The sequence below is a fragment of the Cervus canadensis genome, chromosome 2, assembly GCF_019320065.1.
Source record: "Cervus canadensis isolate Bull #8, Minnesota chromosome 2, ASM1932006v1, whole genome shotgun sequence".
NCBI classification, from domain to species: Eukaryota; Metazoa; Chordata; class Mammalia; order Artiodactyla; family Cervidae; genus Cervus; species Cervus canadensis.
Window position 1 is genome coordinate 27780105 of NC_057387.1, and position 25269 is coordinate 27805373.

At 38.4% G+C, this 25269-nt stretch overlaps 1 protein-coding gene across 2 annotated transcripts in view; it reads left to right on the forward strand.

Annotated features, from left to right (window-relative positions):
- TRIM33 (tripartite motif containing 33) overlaps positions 1–25269 on the forward strand; it is a 141424-nt gene that overhangs the window by 5351 nt on the left and 110804 nt on the right. The window lies entirely within an intron of this gene.

Consider the following 25269-nt stretch of genomic DNA (forward strand, 5'->3'; position numbering starts at 1 on the left):
CTCAAAATGGTTTTATCACTGAGCATGGGCTTCCTAAGTGGTTCTAGCGGTAAAGAACCCTCCTGCCAATGCAGGAGACATAAGAGACGTGGATTTGATCCCTGGGTCGGTAACATCCCCTGGAGGAGGAAATGGCAACCCACTCCGGTATTCTTGCCTGGAGAATTCCATGGACACAGGAGCCTGGCAGGCTGTAGTCCGTAGGGTCGCAGAGTCGGACGCCACTGGAGGGACTTAGCACAGCACTTGGTGAACCACTCGGGGAATCTTCGGCTAGAGCTCTTGGAAGTTTTTTCCCCAGCAGTATGTGCAATAAATGGCAGTTGGCTAGTTCTGGGTGTGACTTATCTGAGAATTTTTTTAGGCCCTACTTGAGTTTTTGAATGATTATATAGTCATCAGCAATCAGTCATTAAAGATGTATCAAACAAAAGCATTTTAACAACTTCTAGCATTGTGGTTGGTTAAATGTACACAATTCAGGAATCAGAATGCAGTCAGAATGTCTGCATTTATTTTTGAGCTCTATTATTTACTACTTGAATGACTGTGGGTTTGTTACTTAGCGTCCGTAAATTGAGAAGAATAATAATACCTGTTTCATAGTGTTATTGTGAGGATTAAATGGGTTAATACACTGTAAATTGCTGCATATAGTACCCGGCACCTGGTAAGCCCCCAATAAATTGTACTGCTCTTATTTCTGTTGACTTCCAGTTGTCGCCCATTGCCTTTGTGATTAACTTCTGTCTCATGATAAGCAGAAAGAAGAGGCAGGAAGGCAAATTGTTGGTGTTTTTCTGACATTTGATGAAATAGAGCACACCTGACAGTTATTTGCATTCCAAATCTCTCCAGCTGCCTAAAACTTAGGTAAATTCATATTCTAAATCCAAAGTCTTAAAAAAAAATCCAAAGTCTTTACGATGTCTAATATCTCTACACCAAAAGTTTTAGTTAGGAAAATCTGATTGCTTTTCATTTCCTTATGTATACTCCTCTTAACAGACTCTAAGTGAGAATAGTAACTTAAAGTAGTTTTTCGAAGTTGGTCTTCGGAACTGAGGTCGGGGCTGACGGTGGGGAGAAGGTTGTCTCTGATACACTTTCAGGTGTTGGCAAAGTTGAAACTGTTTTCATTGCAACACTGATTCATTATTTGCCTTATTCACTGTTCTGATGTTTGTATTAATAATAGGAAATCAATGAGGGATAAAGTTGCTTGGCACCTTAGCAGGAATTAAGATAGTACCTCCAGGCCCCTCTTAAAAGTTATTCTAGCTCTACCATCACATACTTAGAGTAAAACTACCGCCACCAACAAGATCACGTTCGTTTTACTTTTATGTTCTTGAAGCAGTAAAAATTACTTTTAAAATCTTGATCCTTAATATTGTGTGTGATAAAATGTGATAATGCAAAGTGCTTCTGCAGACTGAAGTGTGGTAAGGCAAGTACTCGTGCAGTTGTTTGAATTCCAAGCTGGATTAGCTGCTTTTTTTCTTGGAAAATAATTTTTACTTGAAAGAATGATTAACAAACTATGATGTGGATATTTGGCAGCCATTTTCTTAAAAATGAATGAACTGAGCTCTGTCACTTTAAGGAAAGCAACTGACATTGTTTTATGTTGCCAGTGATAAAAATTGAGCTTTTAAATGAAAATTAGGACTTTGGGAAACTTGTATCTTATCAATATTTAAAGGCTTTTCTGATAAGGCTGGTAGTGATACTAACATTTTTGTGTTTTTGGTACTGTACGATGAAATGTCAACATTTGGAAGATCTACATCGTGAGCCAATATTTTCCAAATGAACAATGCATGATATTACAAAATCATGCATAGAAAAAAGATTCAAAGTGCAAAATAGACCAATAGAAAAAATTAGATTTTAATGTAAGGGAGCAGTAAAAGTTCATCACTGTGGTAAATTTCACATTGCAACTGATGTTTAAGAAATAAATAAAAACTCTGCAATTTTCAAATATATTAAAGAAGAGTATCCACACATTGTCTGAAAAGACTTAAAATACTTTTCCCTTTTCTTAAAATGGTTGTATGAGGCCAGGTTTTCTTTTTATTCTTCAAACAAAGCAACCTCTCACAACAGGTTAAATGCAAAAACTATATTCAGACATCTATTAAACTGGATATTCAAGAGATTTAAAAAAATATGAATCAGTGTCACTCTTTACTAAAACTTTTTGTTTTGTTTTGGAAATTATTTCTGATAAATGTTCTACTTCAGCGTTCTGTATGTTTATTTTTAAATGAATGAATATTCATTTTAATGAAACATTATTATTAACAATTATTTACTGTTAGCTATACCCCAATACAAAATGTTTTTGGTGTTAAAAATAAATAAAAATTTTAGCTGGAAATAGAACTGCCATATGACCCAGTGTATGCCACTGCTGGGCATACACACCGAGGAAACCAGAATTGAAAGAGACACGTAAAAAAAAAAAAAAAAAAGAGACACGTGTACCCCAGTGTTCATCGCAGCACTGTTTACAATAGCCAGAACATGGAAGCAAGCTAGATGTCCATCGGCAGATGAATGGATAAGAAAGTTGTAGTACATGTACACAATGCAGTATTACTCAGCTATTAAGAAGAACGGATCTGAGTCTGTTCTAATGAGGTAGATGGAACTAGAGCTTATTATACAAAGTGAAGTAAGTCAGAAAGAAAAACAATACAGTATATTAATGCATATATATAGAATTTAGAAAGATGGTAACGACTGCCCTGTATTCAAGACAGCAAAAGAGACATAAAGAACAGACTTTTGGACTCTGTGGGAGAAGGCGAAGGTGGGATGATTTGAGAGGTTAGCATTGAAACATGTATATTACCAGATGTGTAATAGAGGACCAATCCGAGTTTGATGTATGAAACAGGGCACTCAAAGCCAGTGTACTGGGATAACCCAGAGGGATGGGATGGGGAGGAAGGTGGGAGGGAGGTTTGAGACTGGGGGGTGGGGGGGGAACCTGTGTAACTGTGGCTGATTCATGTCAATGTATGACAGAAACCACCACAATATTGTAAAGTAATTAGCCACCAATTTAAATAAAAAATAAAAATTAAAAAAATTATATTGAGATATTTAAAAATCCCCAATTTTTCTTTTTAATACAGTACATATTGATGGATAAAACCCATCTAAACAAAAACTTTTTAGTTTCTCAATGATTGAGTATAAGAGGGATTCTGAGAACAAAAAGTTTGAGACTTGCTTCTTTAAAGGGGCTATAACAAAGTGATAATATAGAGTCATTAGAAAGAGTGTCAGACCATGGAATAGCGGAAGACAGCAGATTCATACATGTATAGTCCTTAATTTTGGGGTACCCATCACAGTTCATAAAGAGCTTGTCCCCAAAAGAATGTAAAGAGGAAAACAGTACTTAATAACTTATAGTGTTGGACCTTTTGTAAATAGCTTGCTGTGGATCTATTAATTTTGTTTTTTCCTATTTATGACTGGTCGACTGAGTTCTATCATCTTATTTTTCAGAGGACAAGTTCTGAGGTTGGGCTCATGGTGTTGGATACATTAATTTTGTCTCCTCTGTGGTCACAGATTATATCACCTTCTTCCCTAACCAGCTTCTAGAATGGACATCAGTCCCAAGGGGGAGTGAGAAAAAACAACGATGAAGGAACATAAATGCACCATTTTTAGAAAAATATTTAAAATCTATATCTTAATGATGTGTAAATAGCATGAATTATGTGGTACTAGGGAAAAATACTTTTTGAATGCTTGTTACGTGCAGTTTTTTATTGTTCCTGTGAATAACATGTCCATATGTCTTCTATTTCTCCAGTTTGCTAATATTTTAGAAAAATTTTTGATTTGTAAGAATTCTTGATAAGTTCTGTATACTGATACTTTGTTGGTTATGTAAAGTGAAGATTTATGGCTTGGTGTGATAGCCAACCTCTAAGATGGCCCCAGTGTTCTCTTTAGTATTTGTACCCTTCTTTAGTCTTTGCTCACAGTTCTTGTTTGGGTGACCAACAGAATATAGCAGAATTAACAATGACTTCTGAGGCTTCATTAAAGGTATACAGCTTTTTTCCGTAACCTTTGGATTCCTTGTTCTGAGTGAAAACAAGCTGTCACTCTGCTGCTGCTGCTAAGTCGCTTCAGTCGTGTCCAGCTCTTCTCGACCCATGGACTGCAGCCTACCAGGCTCCTCCGTCCATGGGATTTTTCCAGGCAAGAGTACTGGAGTGGGTTGCCATTGCCTTCTCCGGCTATCACTCTAACAGTTCTGAAAAGAACTGGGGTCTGCTAGCATCCAGGACCAACTTGCCAGCTATGTAAACGAGCCACTTTGGAGGTGGATCTTCCAACATGATCGGGCTTTTAGATAACTGCAGTCCTGGCTGACGTCTGACTGCAGCCTCTTTAGAGCATAGAGAGAACCGCTTGCCATGTCACTCCCAGATTCCTGATTCAAAGAAACTGAAAGATAATGAAATTGTTTTACTCCACTAAGTTGTGGGATAATTTGTTACACAACAATAAACTAATATACTAGATTTTTTCTTTTTATAAAGCTGTGGAGAAGGAAATGATGACCCACTCCAGTATTCTTGCCTGGAGAATTCCATGGACAGAGAAGCCTGGCGAGCTACAGTCCACGGGGTCACAAAGAGTCAAATTCGACTGAGCAACTAACACTTAGAAAGCTGTGTTTTGATAGATGAGAGGTTTTTTAAAAATCAATTTCCCCACTTTTTTCTACCTTTAGTGCTTTTCATAAAGCTACAGTAAACCTTGCTATACATTAATTTCATCCGCCTCCATATATACCTTGTTCATCTTAAAGATTGTCCTGACAGATCTAGACTTTCAGCTCTTATATTAGAATCATCTTGTGAAAGTTCATTTTAAAAATTTGTCTGTATTTATGTTGGAATTGCTCTGAATATACAGATTAATTTGGGAGAAAAATGCTGTCTTTACAGTATGGTGTCTGCCTGTTCAGAAATATTCTATGGTTTTCTATTTGCTTAAATGTATTGTTTTTGAATATTAATAGTTTTTTCCCCTAGAAAAGTCTTTCACATCCTTTATGAGTTGTTCTTATATACTTATTTTGTTTTTACTGTAAATCTTTCCCTTGAATTATATTTAATTGTGTTTGCTTTGTTTTTCTTGTTTTTCATTTTACTTTTTAAATATCCGAAGTGTATTGATTCTTGTTTATATTGAAATAATTCCATCTGATAATTCCATTATCTGAAGTTCCTGAAGTCCTGTTTTACTATTACTTGCTTCTGCCTGTTCGTGATTATGGTAGATGGTGTCTTCCAGTGTTTCATAGTTTTGGATTTTGAGCATATGTATACTAGGGCTTTAATTGTGAATCCTGCCAGACCTGGTTTTTGCGAGCAAGTCTCCAAACAGTAGAAAAGAGACTTTGCTTCTGTCTGGTGCCACCATTGAAAAGTCACTGAAGTAAATTTTTAGTTTGGTGTTTCTTAGAACCTGCAAATGTTGATTTACTTAGAGTTTTTATAGGCTGACTTGTATTTGGAACTTCTCAGAAGAAAACTTACTCCTTCACTCTGAAATCAGAGAGTGGCAGTTTTTTCCTTATGCTATTGGTCTGATTTAAAGTTTTACTGTCTTGATTATTTGCTGGTCTGATTTAAAGTTTTACTATCTTGATTATTTGCTTCGGTGCTCTTCTGAGGATGTAATGCTTCAAGCCTCCCTTATGAAGAGAGTCTTGGTTCTAATTACATAGGCTTCCCTATTCTTTGTTTACTCCTTTGTTTGCACATCCCAAGAAAGAATAAGAATAAAATTTCTGAGCCTTTGCATTTTTGAAGTTCTCTTTATTTTATTCTTTTCTTTCAACGATAGCTTTGATACAGAACTCTAGGTTAAAATCTTTTTCTCAGGACTTTAAGCTGTCTCTCCCAGAGTTTTCAAGTGGACAGTTGCTGGTGCTAGTTTGATTTTGCTCCTCTGTATGACCCCAATTAGATTTTTTTTGTTTTATTTATTTCCTCTTGGCACTTAGCAGTATTTCTTCATCCTTTTCTGAAACAGTGATGTGTCTCTTTTTTTCCTTCCGTTGTTTGTAAAGTTCCCCGTCCTCTGTTGTGCGCTGTTCCTTTCTAGTGAACAAAGGTTTAAGCTTGGGAAAGGTTTTGCAAGGACCCTCCCCACGCGCCTCCCCTTAAAGTGCCTCCCCTCACTGTTTTTGGAGTTGTTACTGTTTGAATGTTTGCATTACTGGCTTCGTGCTGTCTCCTACCTTTTCTTTTATGCTTTTCCTTCTCCTTTTATTGGCCACGCTCCATAGGTTGTGAAATCTTAGTTTTCCAACCAGGAATTGAACCCAGGCTCTCCACAGTGAAAGCATTGAGTTTTAATCACTGGTTACTCAGTTGACATTTTGAAAGCTCTACTTGACTTTATTTTTAATCTTGTTTTTTCCTTTTTGTATTGATCTCTTTTTGTATCAGAGGGGCTTCCTCATACAGTGGATAATCCTTGGTTCTCTTCCTACTGGGTTGGCCAAAAGTTCCTTTAGTTTTTTAAAGTAAAAATTTAAGACACATTTTTCATTTTTGCCAAGAACTTCATTGAACAGCATATTCCCCATTTTGTTCCACTACATTCTGCTATTTTTCAGGCAACTTCATAACTTCATCTTCCCAAAACTTTTATCTTTCTGAGCAAAGAACTGTTCCAGGTACCTTTTACAGTCTTCCAGGGAATTGAAATTTTTTTCATTAAGAGAATTTTTAAAAGACCAAAATAAATGGACGTCTGAAGGTGCAATGTCTGGTAAATACAGCAGATGAATCAGAACTTCCCAGTCAAGCTGTAACAGTTTTTGTCTGGTCATCAGAGAAGCATGTGCTCTTGCATTATTCTGACGAAAGAGTATGTGTTTTCTGTTAACTAACTCTGGATGGACGCTTTTTGTTGTGCGCTGCCTTCAGTTGCTCTAAATAGGAGCAGTACAAGTTGGAATTAATTGTTTGGTTTTTCAGAAGGAGCTCATCTTAGAGAACTCTTTTCCAATCCCACCATATACACATCATCACCTTCCTTGGATGAAGAGCAGCTTTGGTGTGGTTGGTGGTAGCTCATTTCATTTGTCCCACAGTCTCTTCCATTGCATGTTATTGTACAGTATCCACTTTTCATCGCCTATCACAGTTGGTTTTATTTTTATTTATTTATTTTTTCACAATTGGTTTTAAAAATGGAACATTTTTGTTACCTTTAAGCAGACAATTGCATGTGGAAATACAGTCAAGAAGGTTTTTTTTTCACTTAACTTACGTGGAATCCTAGCATCAAAACAATTTAACATAATGAAGCTGGTGCAGATGATTTTTCAGTGCTTGATTTGGCTATATTGAGTATGTTGGTGAGCTCCTGTGTAGTATAATGTTGATTGTTCTCAGTTAATGTCTTGATTTAATCTCTATCAACTTCAACTGCTTTACCTGACCATGGAGCATGGTCCAGCAAGAAATCTCCAGCACAAAACTTTATAAACTACTTTTGACACATTCGATCGATCTCATAGTACCTTCTCCATACACTGCACAAATCTTTTCTTACACTTCAGTTGTGTTTTTAATTTTCTTGAAATAGTAAAGCATAATATGCTGAAAATGTTGCTTTTTCCTTCTATTTTCAATGTTAAAATGGCTACACAATTCACCATTTTAATAAGCTTTTTTTAATGCACACTGATAAGACAGCTGTCACAGCACAATCTGACAAAATTATTTTGAATGAAGTTAAAGACAACTAAGCATGCTCCTAGAACCATCTTACAGAAAAAAACCAAATGAACTTTTTGGACCACTCAGTATTTGAGTGAGGCAATAAAATTCTGATCGGAAGTTCAGTGTTCGATCTTACTGTAAATAAGGGGTTGACAATATACTTCCCATGGACCACATCTAGCCTGCTGACTGGTATTTAACGACTTGTGATTTTTACATTTTTAAATCATTGAACAAAAATCAAAAGAATATTTTGTGATGTGAAAATTTTATGTTTTCATAAGTTAAACTTTTGGAGCACAGTTATGCCCACTTGTTATGTATATGACTGCTTTCACGCTACAGTGGCAAAATGAGTAGTTGTGACAGATTGTATGTGGTATTGATTACTTTGTACTGCATTTTGGTGTACTACAAATTGCAGTGATGCAGTTATAACTTGATAGGCACATGTATAACTGTAGCATGATCTTTGCAAAAATTTCAGTTATCCATGCATACCTATCTTTTCAAACAAAAGAGTGGATTTTAAATGTCACACTTTTAAGGGACAATGGAATGTGGGTTATTTTGTTTTGAATTAGATGGCAAGGTATTTATTATGCATTTTTACTATAGCTCTGTTAAAGAGTACAACATATGTGGATAGTACAGTACTGGACATGATATTCCCAATTCACAGGAAAGCAATGGGCAGAGAAATTAGAAACTAGAATGAAATATTTCATCATGGCAGAATTTCTTAAAAATAAAATAATGAAATCAAAATTTTTTTAACTTTCAAATATGGTTCAGAAGTAGGCATTAGTCATGGCTAAAATTTACAGCTTTCACTTTTAATGTTGGGTGGGGGGGGGGTCACGGTCTCCCTTCTCATGTGTATGAGGTGACTGATTTTGGCTCTTAATGCTTTTGACTGTAATCCAGGCTGTCTTAATATTGATCCAGTTTTCTCTTGCTCTGTTTTCTAGCCCCTGTTTTGTCATGTGATTTGAAGGTAGGGTATCTGAATTAGTAATAGCAGGATAGAATTAGATATGGGTAGGTTTATTTGAATCTGACTAAACTTCATGTACCTTATCTGTAAAATAACATCAGCTTCAGGTTAAATTTTTTCATGTTGTTTGCATATAAGAAATCTCTCAAGTAATATTCTCAGTTCTTTTTTTGTTTTTAAATTAAGAAACAAACCCACTGAGGCAGAAAGGTAAAATTTTACCTAACTGTGGCTCTCCCATATGGAGGTTAATAGACCAGCCTCAAATAGGTGCCTTTAGAGGCCAGACAGGTAACAAGTGTAAGACAGAGTATCAAAGCTTGCCTTGCCTAGAAGCAGTAAAATTTAGACTTAAAAAATACTCCAAAAAAAAAAAAAATACTCCTTCCTGACCAGATAATACCTGATTATCAGTTTTCTACCTTTGCCCTCATTCAGAATCTGATTAGTCACTTTTATTTGAGTTGGACATATTAACAATTTATAATTAGTTTGATATCATAGTTTTAAAAGCTTAACCACTTATGTAGACTTTTTCTTTTAGAGTGTCTCAGTAAGTGATATTGTGATGTTTTAATAAGAATTAAGCATTATTAGAATGATTAGTATTATTTTTACTATTTAGTTAGATAAGAAAATGGGACAAAAATGTCAAAGTATGAATTGTCTAGTCAAATTGGTAAATTGATTGAAATGCAAGTTCAGTTGATTAGCAAGTTCACAGAAGTCTAACTGGTGATATAGATGCCTTCAGAACTTCACTAATTCTGTACCAAGCCATGTTGTAATATACATCTGAAATTTACCTACCTGTTCTTCCTTCTTCTGAAAACACTCAAGATTTTACATGTTAAAAAGGGAGTTAGATGAACGGTTCTCAGCTGATGTGTTGTAGCAGCATATTACACTAGAGCAGTTCACAGGTCTGCTGCCAAATTCTGAACAGCATGAAATTAATTTTTATTACAGTGGCACATTTGATGTCTGTTCGGTCTACTGTTGAGTCCAATGGGTCACTTAATGTGGCATGATGAAACTTGGGAAAAAGGCAATATCATGTCGAAAAGTTGTTTGAAAACTGTCTTTTCAGTAGAGAGCATTATCCAGGTAGTAATCAGTTTTGCTTATAGAGTAGTTTTGTGATGGGGACTAAAATAACTGGTTTATTTTTAATGATATGTAGTTTTTAAGTAAATGTTCTATTGAAATATAGAGGTGTAAAAATCTAAAGCATATAGTTCAGTCAGTATGCATAAAGTAAACACACTTGTAAATTCGACAACCAGAATGAGAAAGGACATTATTACCCTATAGGCCTGTACTCTCTGAGTCTCCTTCCAGTTATTATATACTACCTGTGAACCTAACTTCTAACAACATAGGTTAATACGCCTGTTTTAAATTTTTATTTATTTATTTGGCTGTGCTGGGTCTTCGTTGCTGGAGAGGCTATTCTCTACTTGTAGTGCAAAGGCTTCTCTTGTTGTAGAGCATGGGCTGCAGGGCTTCAGCACTCATGGCCCATGGGCTCAGCAGTTGCAGCTCCTGGTTTCCAGAGTACAGGTGCAGTAGTTGTGGAGCACAGGCCTAGTTGCCCCTCAGCCTGTGGGATCCCCCTGCACCAGGGATCGAACCTGTCTCTCCTGCGTTGGCAGACAGATTCTTTACCACTGAGCCACCAGGGAAGCCCCCAAATTTTATTTAAATAGAACCATACAGTATGTACTAGTTTGTGGCTGACTGCTTTTGCTCAACATTGTGAGATTGTTCACGTTGCTTTTGATTGTAGTTTGTTCATTGTCTGCACAGCATTCATCGTATGAATGTACTAAAATTTATCCATTCAAATATTGGTGGACATTTGAGTTGTTTATAGTGTGTTTTACTATTATGAAGATGTTTATTTAACATGTCTCTTGGGGAACATATGCACACATTCTGTTGCTTACATCCTTATTTTAGAGTGGACTTGCCGAGTTATAAGTTGCGCATGAGTTCAGCTTTGCTAGATAATGCCAAACAGATTTCTTAAATGGTTGTATCAAGTTATACTACTGCCAGTAGTGTTTGAGATTTTTAATTGCTTTGTATTCTTGCTAATACTTGATATTATCTGTCTTTGACATTTTAGCCGGTATCCATATCTTGGGGTTTCACATCTATGGATTCAACCAACTACAGATAGAAAATACTCAGAAAAAAATTTTCAGAGTTCTAAAGAACAAAGCCACCCTGGCAACTATTTACATACCATTTACGTTGTGTTAGGTATTAAATGTAATCTTAAGATGATTAAAAGTATATGGAAGAAAAAAAAAGTTTATAGACAGTTGTGTGTAAGTTATATACAGATATTTCACTTATGTAAGGATTTTGGTATCTATAGGGGTCCTGGAACCATTCCTCCATGAATACTGGGTGATGACTTTATGTGCATCCTTATGCCTGTACCAAATTGTCTTGCTTATTATAGTTTTGTGGTAAGATTTAAAGTTGGTAGTAAGTCTCCATCTTTGTTCTTTTTTGAGATTATTTTAGTTATTCTCTTATAGGTCCCTTGATTTTCTATATGAGTTTTAGCATTGGCCTGTTGATTTCTACAAAAAAACCAGCTGGGAATTTGATAGAAATTATGTTGAGTTTGTAAGCCAGTTCTGAGGAGTATTGCCATCCTAACAACATCAAATCTTCTGATTCATGAACGTAGGACATTTTTACATTTATAGGCATACCTTGCTTTGCTGTGCTTCGCAGCTGCTGTGTTTTTTTACAAATGCAGGTTTTGTGGTAACTCTGCATCAAGCAGATCAGCGCCATTTTTCCAACAGCATTTGCTCACTACATGTATCTGTCACATTTTGGTAACTCTTGAAATATTTCAAACTCTCCACCAGCAAAAAGATTACATCTTGTTGAAGGTTCAGATGGTGATTAACTTTGATGAATACTTTAATTGTAAAGTATTTTTAAATTAAGGTATGTGTATGTATATATTTTTGTGCACAATGCTGCTGCACACTTGCCAGGCTACAGTGTAGTATAAGTGTAACTTACATGTACTGGGAAACCAAAACATTTGTGTGACTTGCTTTATTGTGAAACTCAGTTTATTGTGATGGTCTGGAACCAACCCCGCAGTATCTCCAGGGTATGCCTATATTTAGGAATTCTCTAATTTCTTTGAACAGTATTTTACAGGTTTTGGAATATAGGTTTTACATGTTAAGAAATTTATTTCTAAGTACAGTTTGCCCTTGAACATTGTCGTGGTTGGGATGCCAACCTTCTGAGCAGACAAAGCAAAAATCTGTGCATAATTTACAGTCATTTCTCAGTATATACAATTTGGTTCCTCCATACCTGTGATTCTGCATCGATAGATAAAACCAGCCATGAATTGTGTGATACTGTAGTATTAAAAAGTGAAGTTGCTCAGTTGTGTCCTACTCTTTGCAACCCTATGGACTGTAGCCCGCCAGGCTCCTCCATCCATGGGATTTTCCGGCAAGAATACTGGAGTGGGTTGCCATTTCCTTCTCCAGGGGATCTTCCGAACCCAGGGATTGAACCTGGATCTCCTGCACTGCAGGCAGACTCTCTACCGTCTGAGGCACCAGGGAAGCCCACTGTGGTATTTACTATTGGAGAATACTGATGTATAGGTTTACCTGTGCTATTCAGACCCATGCTGTTCAGGGTCAACTGTACTGTATTCTTTCTAATGCTATTATAAATGAGAATATCTTCTTAATTTCATTTTTTTTGGATTGTCTATTACTTCATTATTTACTGCATAAAAATACAATTTAGTTTTATACATTAGTCTTTCATTCTTCCATATATTCTGGGGACTAGGAAGTACTTTAATTAGTATAGCCATTATCTTACTGTTGCTGTTTGTATGATATCTTTTCTTACCTTCCATTGTTGTTCAGTTGCTCAGTCCTGTCTGACTCTTTGTGACCACATTTGAATCTATTTGTGTATTTGAATATAAATTGTATATTTTGTATTTTTGTAACCAAAAAAGCTTATTTTTGGTTTTGTTTTTAATCCAGCTTAACAATTGCTGTCTTTTGGTTGGCTTGTTTATTCTATTTACACTTAATATTACTGTTGATATAGTTGGACTTATGCCTGCCATCTTGCTTTTTCTTTTCTTTATATATCACATAACCTTTGTTCTTTCGTTTTTCCATTTTTGCCTTCTTTTGTAATGCTTATCTCCCCAACCCCCAAGACTGCCAATTGTTTGTTTGTTTAGTGACTTGACTAGATCATTTTAACGAAGTCAGGTTTATATTCCACTTCAAAAGAACTGGACTTACCAAGGGAACATTTCATGGAAGGATGGGCACAAGAAAGGATAGAAATGGTAAGGACCTAACAGAAGCAGAAGAATTTAAGAAAAGGTGGCAAGAAAACACAGAAGAACTATACAGAAAAGGTCTTAGTGACCTGGATAACCATGATGGTGTGGTCTCTCACCTAGAGCTGGACATCCTGGAGTGTGAAGTCAAGTGGGTCTTAGGAAGCATTACTATGATCAAAACTAGTAGAGGTGACCAAGGCTAGTGGAGGTGACAGAATTCAAGTTGAGCTATTAAAAATTGTACAAGATGATGCTGTTAAAGTGTTGTGCTCAATGTGTCAGCAGATTTGGAAAACTCAGCAGTGGCTACTGGACTGGAAAAGGTAAGTTTTCATTCCAATCCCAAAGAAGGGCAATGCCAAAGAAAGTTTAAAATTCTGTACAATTGCACTCATTTCACAAAGCAAGGTTATGCCAAAAATCTTTCAAGTTAGGCTTCAGCAGTATGTGAACTGAGAACTTTCATATGTACAAGTTGAGTTTTGAAGAGGCAGAGGAACCAGAGATCAAATTGCCAACATTTGTTGGATCATGGAGAAAGCAAGGGAATTCCAGGAAAACATCTACTTCTGCTTCATTAACTGTGCTAAAGCCTTTGATTGTGTGGATCACAACAAACTGGAAAATTCTTAAAAGAGATGAGAACACCAGACCACCTTACCTGTCTCCTGAGAAACCTGTATGTGGGTCAAGAAGCAACAGTTAGAACCAGACGTGAAACAACTGACTAGTTGTAAATTGGAAAAGGAGTACGTCAAGGCTGTATATTGTTACCCTGCTTATTTAACTTATATACATGGTACATCATGCAAAATACCAGGCTGGATGAAAGATAAACTGAAATTAAGATTCAGTTCAGTTTAGTCGCTCAGTCGTGTCTGATTCTTTGCGACCCCGTGAATCGCAGCACGCCAGGCCTCCCTGTCCATCACATACTCCCGGAGTCCGTCCAAACCCATGTCCATTGAGTCGGTGATGCCATCCAACCATCTAATCCTCTGTCGCCCCCTTCTCCTCCTGCCCTCAGTCTTTCCCAGCGTCCGGGTCTTTTCCAATGAGTTGGTTCTTCACATCAGGTGGCCAAAGTATTGGAGTTTCAGCTTCAACATCGGTCCTTCCAATGAACACCCAGGACTGGTCTCCTTTAGGATGGGCTGGTTGGATCTCCTTGCAGTCCAAGGGACTCTCAAGAGTCTTCTCCAACACCACAGTTCAAAAGCATCAATTCTTCGGCACTCAGCCTTCCTTATAGTCCAACTCTTAAAACATCCATACATGACTACTGGAAAAATCATAACCTTGACTAGACGGACCTTCGTTGGCAAAGTAATGTCTCTGCTTTTTAATATGCTGCCTAGGTTGGTCATAGCTTTCCTTCCAAGGAGTAAGTGTCTTTTAATTTCTTGGCTGCAGTCACCATCTGCAGTGATTTTGGAGCCCAAAAAAATAAAGTCTGACGCTGTTTCCACTGTTTCCCCATCTATGAAGTGATGGGACCAGATGCTATGATCTTAGTTTTCTGAATGTTGAGCTTTAAGCCAGCTTTTTCACTCTCCTCTTTCACTTTCATCAAGAGGCTCTTTAGTTCTTCTTCACTTTCTGCCATAAGGGTGATGTCATCTGCATATCTGAGGTTATTGATATTTCTTCCAGCAGTCTTGATTCCAGCTTGTGCTTCCTCCAGCTCAGCGTTTCTCATGATGTCCTCTGCATATAAGTTAAATAAGCAGGGTGACAATATACAGCTTTGACGTACTCCTTTTCCTATTTGGAACCAGTCTGTTTTTCCATGTCCAGTTCTAACTGTTGCTTCCTGACCTGCATGCAGGTTTCTCAAGAGGCAGATCAGGTGGTCTGGTGTTCCCATCTCTTTCAGAATTTTCCACAGTTTATTGTGATCCACACAGTCAAAGGCTTTGGCATAGTCAATAAAGCAGAAATAGATGTTTTTCTGGAACTCTCTTGCTTTTTAATATCAACAACCTCACATGTGCAAATGATATCACTGTAATGGCAGAAAGTGAAGAGGAACTATTGAGCCTCTTGATGAGGGTGAAGGAGGAGACTGAAAAAGCTGACTTGAAACTTGTTAGAAAAACTAAGACCGTGGCATCTGGTCCCATCACTTCATGGCAAATACATGGGGAAAAAGTGGAAACAGTGACAGATTTTATTTTCATGAGCTTCAGAATCACTGTGGACAGTGACTGCAGCCGTGAAATTAAAGACACTTGCTCCTTGGAAGGAAAGCTATGATAAACCTATACAGAGTATTAAAAAGCAGAAACATCACTTTGCTGACAAAAATCCGTATAGTAAAAGATGTATGGTTTTTCCATTAGTCATGTATGTTTGTGATAGTTGGGCCACAAAGAAGACTGAGTGCTGAAGAATTGATGCTTTTGAATTGTTAGGCTGGAGAAGTCTCTTGAGAGTCCCTTGGACTGTTACGAGATCAAACTAGTCAATCCTAAAGGAAATCAGCTCTGAATATTCTTTGGAAGAGTGTTGCTGAAGCTCTAATTCTGTAGCCACCTGAAGAGCTCACTCATTGGGAAAGACCCTGATGCTGGGAAGGATTGAGGGCAAGGGGAGAAGGGGGCGACAGAGGATGAGACGGTTAGATAGCATTTCCAACTCATTGGACAAGAATTTGAACAAACCCTGGGAGATAGAGGACAGAGGAGTCTGGCATGCTGCAGTCATGGGGTTGCAGAGTTGGACACAACTTAGTGATTGAACAATATGAAGCCTCTGATATTTCTTATCAGAGGGCTTAATCTTGGGCATATGTAGTCATCCTGGCATATCATGATTTTAGGTGTGTTCTGTTTATATTTTTGATCTGTTATGAAATCTACCTCTCTTGATATCACACCAGGCTATGCCTTGGGATATAACTTTTCCCATAGTCCTTTGTAATGAAATTCAGACCCTGTTCTAAGATAGTTTTTGAGATTGTCTTTGAGGTTTGTCATGATCCCAGGTGGGTTCCTTTTTAGGTTCCTTGGGTCTCTGATAAACAGTTGACTTGTAGTTTAGCTTATTGTTCTCACGAAGGTATCAACTTCCTCTTGTTTACCATCAAAATTTTCTGTTTCAGGAAGTGCTCTTAGTCTTGAACTCTTGCATATTCTGTTCCAAGTAAAGTCAGTTGTTTGGGGAAGTACTTCAGAGCTCTCTGTTCTTAAAGTCTGCCTCTTCCCTGGGTGAAGTCTCTGAGCTGCTGCTCTGGAGCTGTCAGTCAGTTCAGTCGCTCAGTCGTTTCTGACTCTTTGCGACCCCATGGACCACAGTGCGCCAGGCCTCCCTGTCCATCACCAACTCCTGGAGTTTACCCAAACTCATGTCATCGAGTTGGTGATGCCATCCAACCATCTCATCCTCTGTCATCCCCTTCTCCTCCTGCCCTCAATCTTTTCCAGCATCAGGGTCTTTTCCAGTGAATTGGCTCTTTGTATCAGGTGGCCAAAGTATTGAAGTTTCAGCTTCAGCATCAGTCCTTCCAATAAATATTCAGGACTGATTTCCTTTAGGATTGACTGTTTTGATCTCCTTGCAGTCCAAGGGACTCTCAAGAGTCTTCTCCAACACCACAGTTGAAAACCATCAATTCTTTGGTACTCAGCTTTCTGGTCCAACTCAAAACCATAGCTTAGACTAGACGGACATTTGTCAGCAAAGTAATGTCTCTGCCTTTTAACATGCTGTCTAGGTTGGTCATAGCTTTCTTCCAAGGAGCAAGCATCTTTTAATTTCATGGCTGCAGTCACCATCTGCAGTGATTTTTGGAGCCCAAGAAAATAAAGTCTGTTATTATTTCCATTGTTTCCCCAACTGTTTGCCTTGAAGTGATAGGACTGGATGCCTTGATCTTCGTTTTTTGAATGTTGAGTTTTAAGCCAGCTTTTTTACTCTCCTCTTTCACTTTCTTTTTTTTTTTTTCATTTTCCTCTTTCACTTTCAAGAGGCTCTTCAGTTCCTCTTTGCTTTCTGCCATAAGGGTGGTGTCATCTGCATATCTGAGGTTATTGATACTTCTCCTGGCAGTCTTGATTCCAGCTTGTGCTTCATCCAGCCCAGCGTTTCACATGATGTACTCCACATGTAAATGAAATAAGCAGGGTGACAATAAGCAGAATGTCTGGATCTAGGTGAGTGATCACACCATTGTGGTTATCTGGGTCATTAAAATCTTTTTGGTATAGTTCTTCTGTGTATTCTTTCCACCTCTTAATATCTTCTGATTCTGTTAGGTCCATACCGTTTCTGTCTTTTATTGTGCCCATCTTTGCATGAAATGTTCCCTTAGTAGCTCTAATATTATTGAAGAGTTCTCTAGTCTTTCCCATTCTGTTGTTTTCCTCCATTTTTTTTGCATTGATCACTAAGGAAGGCTTTCTTATCTCTCCTTGCTAGTCTTTGGAACACTGCATTCTAATGGGTATATCTTTCCTTTTCTCCTTTGCCTTTTGCTTCTCTTCTTTTCTCAGCTATTTGTAAGGCCTCCTCAGACAACCATTTTGCCTTTTTGCATTTCTTTTCCTTGGGGATGGTCTTGATCACTGCCTCATGTACAGTGTTACAGTCCTCCATCCATAGCTCTTTAGGCACTCTGTCTATCAGGTCTAATCCCTTGAATCTGTTTGTTACTTCCACTGTATAATCATAAGGGATTTGATTTAGGTCATACCTGAACGGTCGAGTGGTTTTCCCTACTTTCTTCAATTTAAGTCTGAATTTGGCAATGAGTTCATGATCTGAGCCACAGTCAGCTCCCGGTCTTGATTTTCCTGACTGTATAGAGCTTTTCCATCTTCGGCTGCAAAGACTATAATCAGTTTCAATTTGGTATTGACCATCTGATGATGTCCATGTGTGGAGTCGTCTCTTGTGTTTTTGGGAGAGCTGTAGGTGGGGCTAATGGCTCACTTCTTGGGGTGACTTCCCTACTGTATGAGCAGGATACTAGGTGGAGCACAGTTGTCTTACTGACTTTGCTCTTCTTGGGCATGCAACCTGTGCATTACAAGCAAATGAGCCAGTTGGCCCCAGAATTTTTGTTCTGCTGTGTCTAGGATAGAGTTGTGTCTTATGTTTTGGGGCTGTGTGGAGGAAAGGAGTTTCTGACCTCTTGGTTGCGCTGCCTTGAGTTGAGCATCTGCAGTCCAGAGCTGTCTGTGCAGGATGAGAAACGCTGATGGCCTACCCTTGACTTGGAGCCTGTGGGAAGGTCTATTTGGTCCTGTCTACCTGGAGTTGTGGGAGGTGGAGAGTGGGTTGTAGCTTCAGTGCCACAGACTTGCTGTTTCTTCCACCAAGCTTTAGTACTTTCCCTAAGTGTATGTTTGTTCTTTTTTTTAAAAAACTGTATGGTCTGAGGACAATTGACAGAGATTTCTGTGGTTATTAAAAAAAAAATTTCCCCAGTTATGGTTATTTCCCCATGAAGGCATCTGCAGAGCTCCTTCCACTACCTTTTCAAAAATTGTTCCTGTTCTGTTTTTTAAGAAAATCAGTATCTTCATGGTGTATCTTCTTTTCCTGTCTTTTTGCCTTAAACAAAAGAGTACTTAACGTCTTTGTTTGAAGTGGGTTTCTTTTAGAGAATGTATTGTTGGAGCATGTTTTAATTTTATCCATTCTGCCAACTTCTGTCTTTTAATATGTGTATTTAGGCCATTTATATTTTAAGTCAGTTATTGATATGCTAAGTATTAAATCTCTTACTGTTTGATTCCTCTGTTTTTCTTTTCTTGCCTTCATGTGGGTTACGTAAACATTAAAAAAAAAATTCTATCTTAATATTTATTTTTATTTATGATTTGGCTGCACTGGGTCTTAATTGTGACATGTAGTATCTTTAGTTGCTGCATGTGCAATCTAGTTTCCAAACCAGGGATGAACCTGGGCTCTTGCACTGGGAGAGTGAGTCTTAGCTGCTGGACTATCAGGAAGTTCTAAGATTCCATCTTTTTTTATAGTGTTTTTATATAGTTTTATATAGCACTTGAATAGTTTCTTAATGATTGTTTTAGATCTTGTATTCATTTTTAACTTACAGTCTATACTGATGATTTATTATCTGGAGTTGAGTATAGAAAGTATTCAGATCCTTTTACCCTTTTCCTGTTGTAAACTAGGATTATCTTTAAATATTTCCTCTATATATAGCACCTTATGAGATATTGTTATAATTTTTACATCAGCCATCACATAAGATTTAAGGTACCCATGAGGAAACGTATTGTTTACCCTCATTCTTAGCCATTACAGTGTTCTTTTCTGAAGATTGATGTTCATTCTGTTAACACATCTTCTTTGGGAAGATCCCCTGGAGAAGGCAATGGCACCCCACGCCAGTGCTCTTGCCTGGAAACTCCCGTGGACGGAGGAGCCTGGTGGGCTGCAGTCCACGGGGTCACAGAGTCGGACACGACTGGGCGACTTCACTTCCTCTGTTTAGCAGACTTCTTTTTTTTTTTTTTTTGATGTCTGATCTTATTTATTTGTTACTCTTAGAACATCTCATTTTTGACTGGACTCAGACTTAGAAGTAGAAGCTCTCAGAGAGGACAGCCTCCGTCTCTTGGCAATCTGTTCCTGCCGTTTTTCTTTGGCCTCCTTCATTCTCTTGGCCAAAAGTTTAGCATATTCTGCAGCCTCTTCTTTGTTTTTCTTAGTACGCTGTTTCTTCAGAGCAATACGCCGGCGTTTGTGTTGCAGAACTCGTGGAGTCACGAGACGCTGAATCTTGGGTGCTTTAGTCCTAGGTTTCTTACCTTCTTTGTTTAGGGGCTTTCGCACAACATACTGGCGGACGTCATCTTCTTTAGAGAGATTGAAAAGTTTGCGGATTCTGCTAGCTCTTTTGGGACCCAGGCGACGAGGCACTGTAGTATCAGTGAGTCCAGGAATATCCTTCTCCCCTTTTTTTCACAATGACCAAGTTGAGAACACTCAGATTGGCATCCACAATGCAACCCCGTACAGATTTGCGCTTTCTCTCTCCAGTCCTCCTTGGTCTGTAACAGGAATGCCCCTTACTCAGTAGCAGGCGAACTCGGCCATGGGTCAAGACACCCTGCTTCATGGGGAAACCCTGCTTATCGTTCCGCCACTGATTCGGACCACATAACCCTTCCATTCTTCACCCAGAGCGTCAGCAGCAACTTCTGTGGCCATACGCTTCTCGTAGAAGGTACGAAGTTTTCGTTCATCGTCCACTTCAATGAGCTTCTGGCAGCCAGTGGCCGGGAAAGAGATGTTCAGCTTCATTCTGAAGTGGCCGACAGCCTCCGAGGCGCCACGAAAAAGAGCTAGCAGACTTCTTTAGTCATACATTTAAGGGTAGGTTTGCCAATGACAAAGTTTTGTTTGCTTTGTGAGAATATCTTTTTGATTGGTTTTCTTGTTTGAAGGATATTTCTTTTTGAGTACAGGACTTGTTGATGTTTTTTCTTTTCTTCTTTGAACAACTTTGTTCCACTTCCTTATGTCCCTCATTGAGAAATCCACTGTTGTTGGAGTTGATGTTCTTTGTAACGCAATTACATTGACTCCTTTCAAGGCTTTTCTGTGTCTGTAAGCTTTCAGAACTCAATGATGGGTCTTGATGTGGATTTCTTTGGATTTATTCTGTAAATCCTTTAGATTTATCCCTCTAATTCCATTCTTTAGGGTTTTGCATCTGTACGTTTATATGTTGGCAAGTTTGGGAGATTTTTAGTCATTATTTGTTAAAATACTTTTTGAGTTCCACTGCTCCTCCTAGGATGGCAGTGGTATGAATGTTAGCCATTTTCTTATTCTCCCACAGGTTCTTGAGACTGTTAAATATTTTTTCATCTATTTTGGGTAAATTATATTGATTTGGTCTGAAGTTCAATGATTCTGTTCTCTGTCATTTTCACTTTACTATTGAGGTAATTTATCAAGTTTTTTAGTTATTTTAGTTTGGTATTGTATAGGCTTCCCAGATGGCTCTGTGGTAAAGAATCCACCTGCCAGTGCAGGAGATGGAAGAGATTCGGGTTCAATCCCTGGGTCAGAAAGATTCCCTGGAGTAGGAAGTGGCAACCCACTCCATGTTCTTGCCTGGAAAATTCCCTGGACAGCGGAGCCTGGTGGGCCACAGTCTGTGGGATCACAAAGAGTCAGACACGACTATGTACCCATGTATGTATGTTAATTTCTTTAAATTCTTTGTCACACCATTCTAAGATCTGATTCTCTTGAACATACGTCAGTTGTTTTTTCTCATTTAAATTAGAATGTTCCTAGTTGTTAGTTTGGCTGATTTTTGAGTGTTTTGTGGTATTGTGGACATTATATTCTGATACTCAGGGTCATAGTTAATCCTTTTTAACTAGCGGTTTTCCTATGGAACAACATGATAGCTAAATGGGTTTTGGCTTCTCCTTGGGCCCTAATGTCACCATTTCAGCAGAAGTGGAGTGCTGACTCTTAACTGCCTTGTTGCAAATGAATGAGCTGAAATTTCAGTTCCCACTTGCTCTTACCTTACAAAAATGGGATATACTAACTCATAAATTTGTTGCTGACTCATTGGAAAAGATCCTGATGCTGGGAAAGGTTGAGGGCAGGAGAAGGGGGCAACAGAGGCTTAGATGGTTGGATGACATCATCAACTCAGTGGACATAAGTTTGAGCAAACTCTGGGAGATAGTGAAGGACAGGGAAGCCTGCAGTCCGTGTGGTCGCAAAGAGTCAGACACGACTTAGCGACTGGACAGTGTGTATTGGTGGCTCAGTGGTAAAGAATCTGCCTACAATGCAGGAGACAGGCGTTTCGGTTCCTGGGTTGGGTTGATCCCCTGGAGAAAGAAATGACAACCCACTCCAGTATTCTTGCCTGGGAAAAGCAAGAGTCAGGCTGGACTTAGCAACTAAACAACAATGCTCAATTCCACTGAGCTTCCCTGACACAGGGGAAGAGAAAGCCTAGGGCTGACTCACCCCACTTTTTTGCTGTAGGTTAAGGGTGGAATCTCAGCTTCCCCTGAACTTCAGCATACCAGAGACTGGGAGTAGAGTGATGACTTGCCTCACTTTCCACCATGTTATTCTGTCTTGTCATTGTCTAGTGGGGGTAGACATTCAGCTCCCTGTTACTACCCTCTGACCCGGAGGGCAAGATTTAGTAGTTTAGGTAAGAAAGAATATTGGCTTCAATTAAAATGTCCTGTATTTAAGATCACGACAGTGGAGATACTGAGGATTTTTTCCTTTTTTTTTCAGCTTTGTTGAGATATCCTCGTGAAGTGATGTCAAAGTTGCTCAGTTGTATCTGACTTTTTGCGATTCCGTAGACTGTAGAGGAGCTTGCCAGGCTCCTCTGTCCATGGAATTCTCTGGGCCAGAATGCTGAAGTGGGTAGCCATTCCCAGGTCTCCTGTATCACGGGTGGATTCTTTACCATCTGAGCCACCACGGAAGCCCTGGTGAAGTATAGTTGACAAAATTGTAAGGTATTTGAAATGTACATCATGATGATTTGATACATAGTGTGAAAGGATTCCTCCATGTCTATTCAGTTAACCCATCCATCACCTTGTGTTTTTATATATATCAGTGAGAATATTTAAGTTCTAATCGCTAAGGAAATTTCACCTGTATAATATAGTGTTATCAATTATGGTCACCATGTTGTACATTAGATTTTTCAGTCATTATTCATCTTAGAGCAGAGAATTTGTATCCTTTTATCATAAGCTTCTCTCTCTTCTTCTATTCTCCACCCCCCCCCCCAACCCCTGGCAACCACTTCTAGTGTTTCTTGACTAGAGTTTTTGACTTTTAAGGTTTTTTTTTTTTTTTTCCAGTTTCCACATGTAAGTGACACCATGCAGTATTTGTCTTTGTCTGGCTTATTTTATTTAGATCCATCTGTGTTGTGACAAATGGCAGGGTTTCCTTTTTCCTCGTGGCTGAACACTGTCCCGTTTTTTGTCTGTGTGACCGTATGCAGGTATGCATCATGCATCCACACCACGTCGTCTTTTTTTTTTTTTTTTAATTTATTTTTGTTAGTTGGAGGCTAATTACTTTACAGTACTGTAGTGGTTTTTGCCATACATTGACATGAATCAGCCATGGATTTACATATGTTCCCCATCCTGATCCCCCCTCCACCTCCCTCCCCATCCCATCCCTCTGGGTCATCCCAGTGCACCAGCCCTGAGCACTTGCTCATGCATCCAACCTGGGCTGGCGATGTTTCACACTTGATAATATACATGTTTCAATGCTATTCTCTCAGATCATCCCACCCTCGCCTTCTCCCACAGAGTCCAAAAGTCTGTTCTGTACATCTGTGTCTCTTTTTCTGTCCTGCATATAGGGTTATCATTACCGTCTTTTTAAATTCCATATATATGCGTTAGTATACTGTATTGGTGTTTATCTTTCTGGCTTACTTCACTCTGTATAATGGGCTCCAGTTTCATCCATCTCTTTAGAACTGATTCAAATGAATTCTTTTTAATGGCTGAGTAATACTCCATTGTGTATGTGGACTATAGCTTTCTTATCCATTCGTCTGCTGATGGGCAACTAGATTGCTTCCATGTCCTGGCAATTATAAACAGTGCTGTGATGAACATTGGGGTACACGTGTGTCTTTCAGATCTGGTTTCCTCGGTGTGTATGCCCAGAAGTGGTATTGCTGGGTCATATGGCAGTTCTATTTCCAGTTTTTTAAGAAATCTCCACACTGTTCTCCATAGTGACTGTACTAGTTTGCATTCCCACCAACAGTGTAAGAGGGTTTCCTTTTCTCCATACCCTCTCCAGCATTTTTGCTTGTAGACTTTTGGATAGCAGCCATTCTGACTGGCATGTAATGGTACCTCATTGAGGTTTTGATTTGCATTTCTCTGATAATGAGTGATGTTGAGCATCTTTTCATGTGTTTGTTAGCCATCTGTATGTCTTCTTTGGAGAAATGTCTGTTTGGTTCTTTGGCCCATTTTTTGACGGTCAGTTATTTTTCTGGAATTGAGCTATAGGAGTTGCTTATATATTTTTGAGATTAATCCTTTGTTGCTTCATTTGCTATTATTTTCTCCCATTCCGAAGGCCGTCTTTTCACCTTGCTTATAGTTTCCTCTGTTGTGCAAAAGCTTTTAAGTTTCATTAGGTCCCATTTGTTTATTTTTGCTTTTATTTCCAATATTCTGGGAGGTGGGTCATAGAGGATCCTGCTGTGGTTTATGTCGGAGAGTGTTTTGCCTATGTTCTCCTCTAGGAGTTTTATAGTTTCCGGTCTTACATTTAGATCTTTAATCCATTTTGAGTTTATTTTTGTGTATGGTGTTAGAAAGTGTTCTAGTTTCATTCTTTTACAAGTGGTTGACCAGTTTTCCCAGCACCACTTGTTAAAGAGGTTGCCTTTTTTCCATTGTATATCCTTGCCTCCTTTGTCAAAGATAAGGTGTCCATAGGTATGTGGATTTATCTCTGGGCTTTCTATTCTGTTCCATTGATCTATATTTCTGTCTTTGTGCCAGTACCATACTGTCTTGATGACTGTGGCTTTGTAGTAGAGCCTGAAGTCAGGCAGGTTGATACCTCCAGTTCCATTCTTCTTCCTCAAGATTGCTTTGGCTATTTGAGGTTTTTTGTATTTCCATACAAATTGAGAAATTATTTGTTCTAGTTCTGTGAAAAATACCGTTGGTAGCTTAATAGGGGTTGCATTGAATCTATAGATTGCTTTGGGTAGTATACTCATTTTCACAATATTGATTCTTCCAATCCATGAACACAGTATATTTCTCCATCTATTTGTGTCATCTTTGATTTCTTTCATTAGTGTTTTATAGTTTTCTATACATAGGTCTTTGGTTTCTTTAGGTAGATATACTCCTAAGTATTTTATTCTTTTTGTTGCAATGGTGAATGGTATTGTTTCCTTAATTTCTCTTTCTGTTTTCTCATTGTTAGTGTATAGGAATGCAAAGGATTTCTGTGTGTTAACTTTATATCCTGCAACTTTGCTATATTCATTGATTAGCTCTAGTAATTTTCTGGTAGAGTCTTTAGGATTTTCTATGTAGAGGTGAGAGTTTTACTTGTTTTTTTCCTATCTG